Below are 8,307 nucleotides of genomic sequence, written 5' to 3'. Positions count from 1 at the left end.
TACTTAAGTACTTAAGTGCTTTAATCAACACGATCGATTAAGTTTGCTTCCCTAGTTAGGACATTTCTGTGCCACATGCGGCACTAATGCTTGGCACGATGTATGCCACTGGTGGTATTGTGAATTGGTTTACTTCCAAAGCTGACAGTGTGACAGGTGGGACCATTCAATTTGCTAAAAATGTGATATGGGAATATCGTTGCATAACTAGCGTTTTACGTTTAAGATTGATAAGAAACGTGCTCATGTGATGATGCATGTCTACAGCATAAGCTTTGCAGATCCAGAATGGATGTGCTATAGGCTACAGCCTCAAGATGTTTAATGGACCAAATTGGTGATTACGCGGCAATAAATATTGTGGTGGAAAACTGCCCATTGACTCAGTGAGTTTTGATCTTGACCATTGGTGTGCTGTTGGCAAATTAGGTAATGGCACACCTTTTCCCTGCTCATCTGGCTTCAAGGGACATTGCATCTAGATGTGCTTAAATAACTTTATTTCAAGGTTCAGTGGACCCCTCTGCATCATTACAGGAAGGCAGTCTCAAGCCACAAGAAACAGCAGTGAATATACAATGCATAATAACAGGCACGAGTGTCCAGGCGTATAGTCCGCAGAAGCCAATTTGAGCCTAAAAATGTTTGTTTTGTTTAGATAGTTTGCATTTGGTGTATAAACCGCAGGGCCCGATTTCCGCGCCCAGTGCATAGTCCGCCAAGCTGGTGCGTCGCGTCTTCATGCTTTTTTTCCTGGGTGGTATTTTCTTCAGAAGTTCTTCGGCCAACACTATTGAGCCTGAAGAACTGCTCTTGAGGCCCATATCCAGCCACTGAGCACACACAAGCACATAAAATAACACTCGCTGCCAAGTACAAACGAAACACCTGGGCGGAAGGCCGTGAATGCCAAACGAGCAGCGTCGGGTGACGGCGACTGACTGCGTTGCGCCCTTTCGGTGCCTGCATCGCTGCGGTGGGTGGTCGTAGCTAGTCGTAGCGAGAGGATCTTCACTTCAAGCAAGAAATCTTGCCATACCATAGTCGAGATATGCGTGCAAGTGTTCGATGACGTGGGCTCTCTCACGTTGGTGCAGTTGTCATCAAGAAAGGTACATGTCAACAATGTTCCGTGTTTGAGGCTGAAACTATGACGCATACTTATCTAAACCTAAATTTATCGGTCTGCGGCTACAAACATTTTCGTTGACGTTGCTTAGATGACGTAACCGTTCAGGCCTCGCAATAAATGGTGTCGCGAACTCCTCGGTTGTGTATGAAAACCTATTTTTGCTTTAATAGAAGGCATTTTCAAAAGGACACGTGTGTTCTGCGGATACATATCTCCCAATTTACAATGCAGAGGCAAACAGAAAATCAACTGCGTACATCTACCTGTTAGCATAAGCACCTTTTGCCATTCATTCTTGAGCACACTCAAATATCAGCTTAGGTTGCTCTTGTTTTAGAAGCTTTGCCCTGTTCTGTAAAAAGAAAACAGTTAAAAAAAACTTTACCTTTGTTTTCCTTCTCGCATTTAATACAGACTTGTGTGTCAGCAGATCACACACACAGCAGATTTCACCGTGGCACATACAACTCGAATAACAGATGAGACTATTGCTATTACAATAAAGCTTTCCACAAGAGCCAAAACGAGGCTTGTAGGGGTGCACAAGCACATCGAAATGAGATTGGCGCTTCCGAGGCTTGTTTACATTATGCGTAAAAACAGGACGATCAGCGACCAGCTGATCGCAATATAACACCAAGGATACCGATGTTTCGATACATAGAACGCGGGATAAAGACCTCAATCGTCCCTTGTATGCTGTAGCTGTCATACTTCCCATCCAACCGCTTTTTAGCACAATTAACTAGAACAACCGAAGAGTTCGCAACACCTTTTAACGCGAGGCCTGAATGGTTACATCATCTAAGCAACGTCAACGAAAATGTTTGTCTTCGCAGACCGATAAGTTTAGTTTTAGATAAAGTACTTGTCATAGTTCCAACGCGCGAACATTGTTGATATGTACCTTTCTTTGGACCCGCGTACATTCGGTTCAACTTGATGACAGCTGCACCAGCGTGAGAGCTCACGTCGAACACTTGCACACATATCTCGACTATGGCAAGATTTCTTGCCTTCGACTGGCTTGAACACTTCATCTGTAGCATCACGGTAGGTCTTGGTTGAAACGATGATCGTCTCGCACACGGCAACGAACAGAGAACGACACGCTTTGTTTTATTTATACGCTACCGGTCTACGGGCGTCGCAAATCTATCCCCCTCTCGTCCGCCATGTTGAATCGATCGGAGCGCCCCCTATATTCGCTGAAACTCCTCAATAGACGGCGACGACAAGAACGGAGGGATCGATGGTGACTCCGGTAGCAAATGAACGAACATGTAAATATTGTACATAAACCCTTCCTTCTCAACGAACTCGCTACATTTAATCATCTTATTCATCTTAACAAAGAACCGTAACAAAAATGGTGCCGAAACCTGGGCGTAGCTGTGTCAAGGAAAGGCAAGAAAGACTTGGATCATCCATCGTAAGACACAACGATCACCCGAGCGGACTTACCTCAACGAAAATGGATCGAATAACGCAAGCCGCCATCGATCAACTCAAAAGAAAAAAAAACGTGGTTCGATCAGCGACCACCAGGATCATTTCCAAAATCGTAACTCTTCTGGGCATGGAATCAACGTTCATCGGGGAGCTGGAAGGAACGCTTAATTAACATCTTGATACTAAAAATATCTGCATTAAAAGAAATCGACGATCAGATTGAGAGAGCCATCATCGATGACACGCTTGAACAGGAGATGGTGAGCGCAGAAGGCTACGCCGAAAGAATTAGCTCAAGGAAAACAAAGGTCCTACGGAAACTAAGAGGGCATGAACGAAGGACTAACACGACGTTGAACTCCTCAATGCCAGGAGTAAGTTCAAGACCACCACGGTATATCAGTCAAAAACACGCAACGGTCAAACTTCCAAAGCTGAAAATTGCAAACTTTACGAGGGATATACGGCCATGGCAAGGTTTCTGGGACCAGTTTGCCGCTACAATCAAGAATAACGTCTCTGTCTGAAATTGACAAGTTTAAATACCTGAAAAGTTACCTTACAGCTAAAGCTTCTACAGCCATTGAGGGCTTACAACTGACATCTCAAAACTACACCGCTGCACTGGACATCCTGAAAACAAGATTCGAAGAAAAGAGCTGGTCATTGAAGAACGCATGTCACGGTTACCGGCAGTAAGAACAGTTAGCAACTCTCACTAAGCGGAGAAGCTCAGGTTGTTGTATGACGTAGTTGAGACAGGAGTCCGAAGCATTGAGGCGCTTGGTGTTCCTTCAAGCACCTACGGTACACTCCTACTAACAGTTCTGCGAAAGGCTGTGCTATCAGACTTCGAACTAGAATATCATCGAAAAACAACAGCGGAAGCGACAAACGAAGGCAACGAACTAAAAGAGTTCTTGAACTTCTTGAAAAGCGAAATCGAAAGTCGAGAGCGGACTCAGCATGGAAACCAAATAGTCCAACCAACTGACAGTCTGGCCAGTTCTTCAACTGGGAGAAAAAATCGACCAGGACAATATCCACCTTGAAAAGCTATGTTCGCGACAGGAGCGAACACCGACGAAAAACAGTGCCTGTTCTGCGGATCAGCTGACCATACAGCTGCCAACTGTTCGGTGCGTATACCACTGGACCGGAAAAAAGAAGTCCTGAAAAGGAACAATTGTTGCTTTCGATGCACTAAACGTTACCATTGTGTAAAGAATCGCAAAAGCGCCAAGTGTGCTAATTGTTCCAGAAGACATGCAACAACAATGTGCGACCCGAACTACAATGCATTCGAAAAGCAAGCTCTGAACAAGCCCTTAAAGGGACACTGACACCCCCCCCCCCCCCAAAAAAAAAAATATATATTTAATTTTTTCCAGGTGATTTATTATGGTGTCGGAGGACTAGCCAATTAATATTTTGCAGCAGAGTAACGTATATTTTTATTAAAGCCAAAAAACGCAACTGCTTGAAACCGAAACTAAAACCCGCGCGCAGAGGTCGGTGAAGTGGAGAGGAGAGAGTGCGTGGCGGAAGTCCACTACACCCACCGTGCTTTTTCTTTTTTTTTTTTTTTGTGCAGCAGATTACATGCCTGGCAGAAACCGTTGCCGTGCGATTCCTTTACAGTTATGTCTGTTCCGCTCGCTGTTCTGTACTTCAAAATTAGTTGTTTTATACATTGAGGAGTTGGAGATGAGTAGTGAGTACTCGTGGTGAATTTCCGTGATCGGCTCCGAAAAGAATACCCCCAAGATGTTGCGTGAAGAGCTGGTTCACATGTCCTGCGTCCGAAAAAGGTGGCATTGTGCGACAGAGTTTGCGCAAGTTTCTGAAAGATCAACGGGACCGAGACCAATGGCTGCTGTAATTTCCGTAGAACATTTACGGGCACCTCGGAAAGCGGACGCTACTCGATTTGTATGCTCCTTGCATTTTGTGGAAAGTGGTTACATTAAGTTCGCAGGTGTCAAAAAGTAAATCCCGTAGCATTTAGTACCGCGACGTTTCGTCCTCATCATTTGTTGCTGTTGTTGTTGTTGTTGTTGTTTTTAGTGATAATTGTAAAAAAAGAAATGTAAATATCGCACAATTTTTGAAGAAGAAAAAAAACGGGACGCTTTCACATGGGATTGAACCCGGTTCCGCCGCGTGTTTTCTTAGAAATAATGCAGCCGGTGAACTGTAAGTTGGAAAGCTTGCTGCCGATATTACCCCAGCAAAAGCACTCCCGGGTCGAAGTCCGGGAGCACCACGCCATGGCCCTATTCGCACCTAGTAGTGAAATCGTACGCGTGCATATCCAACTCGAAGTACACACTCCATGCTTGACGTTTGCGCGAGCGATGTCTTCAGCCACGAAAAGGGGGCGTCGGCTCGGCGACGTCTTCGTGCAAACCGGCTTGGTGGTCGGGCGTGTCGTACGGGATGAATACCAAATTTTTTGATCGGTCCAACATTTATCTCTCGAAGGAAGACAGAATTCGCCGGTACCGCGAACGTGACTTCTGAAGTAGAGGTCCCACGCCCGTCGTCTGCTGCCATCGCCGTCCCCGCGAGTCCCACGATACACGAAACGACGCGCAGTGAACGCACAGAATGCTTCCGGTTCTCTGTGCAACTTTTTCTCAATCAACGTATTTGCAGCTTTTTAGAAGCAACAAGCAATCGGTTTCATATTTTTCTTTATATTTTTAATATTTAGTGTATTCCTTCAATGACCAACGACTTTGATTAAATTTGGTGGTTGTGTCTAAACCTTAGAAAGCGGCCCCTGACCACGGAAAAAAGAGTGAGCGAGACTCGAACCGGCCAGTTCTCGATCGGCGGTTTTCGGGCGGGAGGAAACCGAATTTCGGGCCGCAAATTGTGTTCTGGGTAGCTGGGCTCTCATATGTCATGTACAACTAAAAGCCTCGGCGAGCATATATACCCTGTCACTGTCAGTGTCCCTTTAATAGCAAGTAACGAAGCAGACCTTACCAGAACTGTGCTCCAGTCCTCTCTAAAGGCAACTGATAAGGAAAACAGAGGGCATCGCCAAGTGCTTCTACAAACACCAAAAGCGTGGGCAGAAGGAGAAAGGGGCCGGGGTTCGTTTGGCTCCTGATTGATGGTGTAAGTCAGGGGTGGCCAAGCTGCGGCTCGCGAGCCGCATGCGGCTCTTCGCGTATTAAAGTGCGGCTCGCGGCTCCCGCCCCTACTACCCCCCCCCCCCCCCATCCCCACCCCCTGCCTCCCACCCAGTCACACGTGCACTTCCCCAAAAAGAGAAATGGAACGCTTTTGAAATCGACAGCCAGGTTGCGGTTTGGTTGTCTTGTGCTACTGCTACCTTACGTACAGTTGGACTGTTTTTGACTCGGATAGATTGAAAGTAGTTCGAGCTCTGTTTACTGCCCTGGACCAAAGTTTACCCCGCCCTCCCCTCCCCCCCCCCCCCCTCCCCTCTTGTGGCTCTTGGAAGTTTCGTGGTTTCGTTTGCGGCTCTTAGGCCGGGTCAGCCTGGCCACCCCTGGTGTAAGTCAACGCACTTTTGTCAGAAAGGACATCGCGGAGAAACTTCACCTGAAGGTTCTTGGAGAGGAAGACTTGGCCATCTTTACCTATGGAGAAGGCGCAGCAACAGTTGCAAGAAAATGTCGAAGAGTAGAGCTATGGCTGGGCAATCAATACAGCAGAAAAGACGTACGCATTGAAGCTTTAGAGGTCCCACAGATTTGTGCCGACATCATCGCCGCACCATCAGAGGTAGCGCTGAGCATACCTGAAGACATGCCCATGGCGGATACCGTTTTCAGCAACAACGAATCTGAGAAGGCATCAGCCTTCTAATCGGAGCTGACTATTACTGGTAAGTAATAAGTGGAAGTGTAAAGCGTTTGGAAAAATGGCTGATGGCCGTCGACACTATGTTTGGTTGGACTCTAAAAGGTCCCACGTCCTCAACTTTGTCTACTGCTATATACTCATCCAATGCAGGAGTATTGAAAGTGACTGCAACAGACATAACTGACATATCTGCACAGCTGCGGTCATTCTGGGAACTATAACACGTTGTGATAACTGCAGAAGAGTCATCGACCAAAGCAAATCTACTGTTGGAGGAGTTTCAGAGCAAAGTAAAATATGAAGATGGACGGTATGAAGTTTTCCTGTCATGGAATGATCAAGTTTGAGAGCTGAACGACAACAAGGAGAATGCAGAAAGAAGACTCAGGTCGTTAACTACACGCCTCATGGAAAACAGAGCGTTCATGGGGGACTACCACACCACAATTCGGGAATACTTTGTAATTGGCTTCGCAGAAAAGGTCGTAAATACACAGGAAGCAAAAAGTCCAGTATATAACATGCCACATCAAGCGGTTGTGCGACAGGACCGACAAACAACAAAGTAACGGGTTGTATTTGACGCGTCTTCAAGCACCACAGGGGAACTTTCTCTGAACGATGTCTTGTCCAGCGGAACAAACGTAAACGCTGACTTGATCGATCTACTCATCACGTTTCGTACGCACAACATCACAGTAACAGCTGACATCGAGAAGGCATTTTTGCAAGTCACCTTGGCGGAGCAAGACAGAGACGTGTCACGTTTCTTGTGGTATGACAGTACACCCAAACAAGGACATCAACTGCCAAGAGTGGCGACGTGGAGAATGACTAGAGTTCCCTTTGGAGCAGCATCAAGTCCGTTTCTCCTGGCAGCCACGGTGAGACACCATTCAGGCTTAATGGAAAAAAGAATTTCCTCAAACCACGAAGATTCTAAAGAACCACCTGTATGTTGCTGACCTGATAACGGATTTTTAAAATTTAAAAGAAGCAGAAATCCTATGCAGAGAAGCAAAGGAGATGATGAAAAGGGCAGGAATGAATCTTCGGAAGCAGAAGGCTGATAATCCAAGATTATTAGAGGAATTGAGAAAAGAAAGTTCCGGCCCAAAGGAACTAACCAAACTGGTTGGCCCAACGAAAGTTTTAGGTGTTGGTTGGAAAGCACGAACAGACATGATCAAGTTCGATCTCACTTCTCTTATCAACTTTCTGTGCCCAAGAGAGGACAGCAAACGCTTTGTATAGCAAACATCATCTCGCATTTTCGATCCAACGCGACTACTGGCTCCTACAATAATCAGTGTAAAAATTTTGTTTCTGCAGCTATGGGAGCGAGGAGTTGATTGCGATGAGACACTACCTTTTGACCTTTACGAAGAGTGGGACGAATCGTGTAAAAATCTCACTGTACTGAGAAACGTCGCGGTCCCAAGACTCATTGCTCTCGACTTCTGCAATGACGAAACAGAAAAGGCGTTACGTGTCTTTTGCGACGCAAGTACAAGAGCATACAGAGCTGTGCATACCTGACATCGAAAGATCAAAATGGAAGGAGGGTTGTTCTAATAATAGTGAAATCGAGAGTGGCACCCCTCAGGTGGTTGACTCTTCCGCGACTAGAAGTAACGGGGGCATGATTAGGCGCCCGACTGACGCAGTTCCTCACGAGCAAGTTGAAACTGGAAGGACTTCCAGTATATTTGTGGACGGACTCTATGATTGTAATTTATTGGATTCGTGGCTCAACAACCCGGTGGAAGCTATTCGTAGCAAATCGTGTCTCAGAAATCCAAGCTCTGACGGAACCAAGAGACTGGAGGCATTGCCCTGGTACATAAAATCCAGCAGACCTAACACAGGGACTTGTGCCC

Source organism: Ixodes scapularis, unplaced genomic scaffold (assembly GCF_016920785.2).
Source record: "Ixodes scapularis isolate PalLabHiFi unplaced genomic scaffold, ASM1692078v2 PGA_scaffold7__128_contigs__length_106722199, whole genome shotgun sequence".
Classification (NCBI taxonomy): Eukaryota; Metazoa; Arthropoda; class Arachnida; order Ixodida; family Ixodidae; genus Ixodes; species Ixodes scapularis.
The sequence above is the reverse complement of the archived record's forward strand: the minus strand, read 5'-3'. Positions refer to the sequence as shown.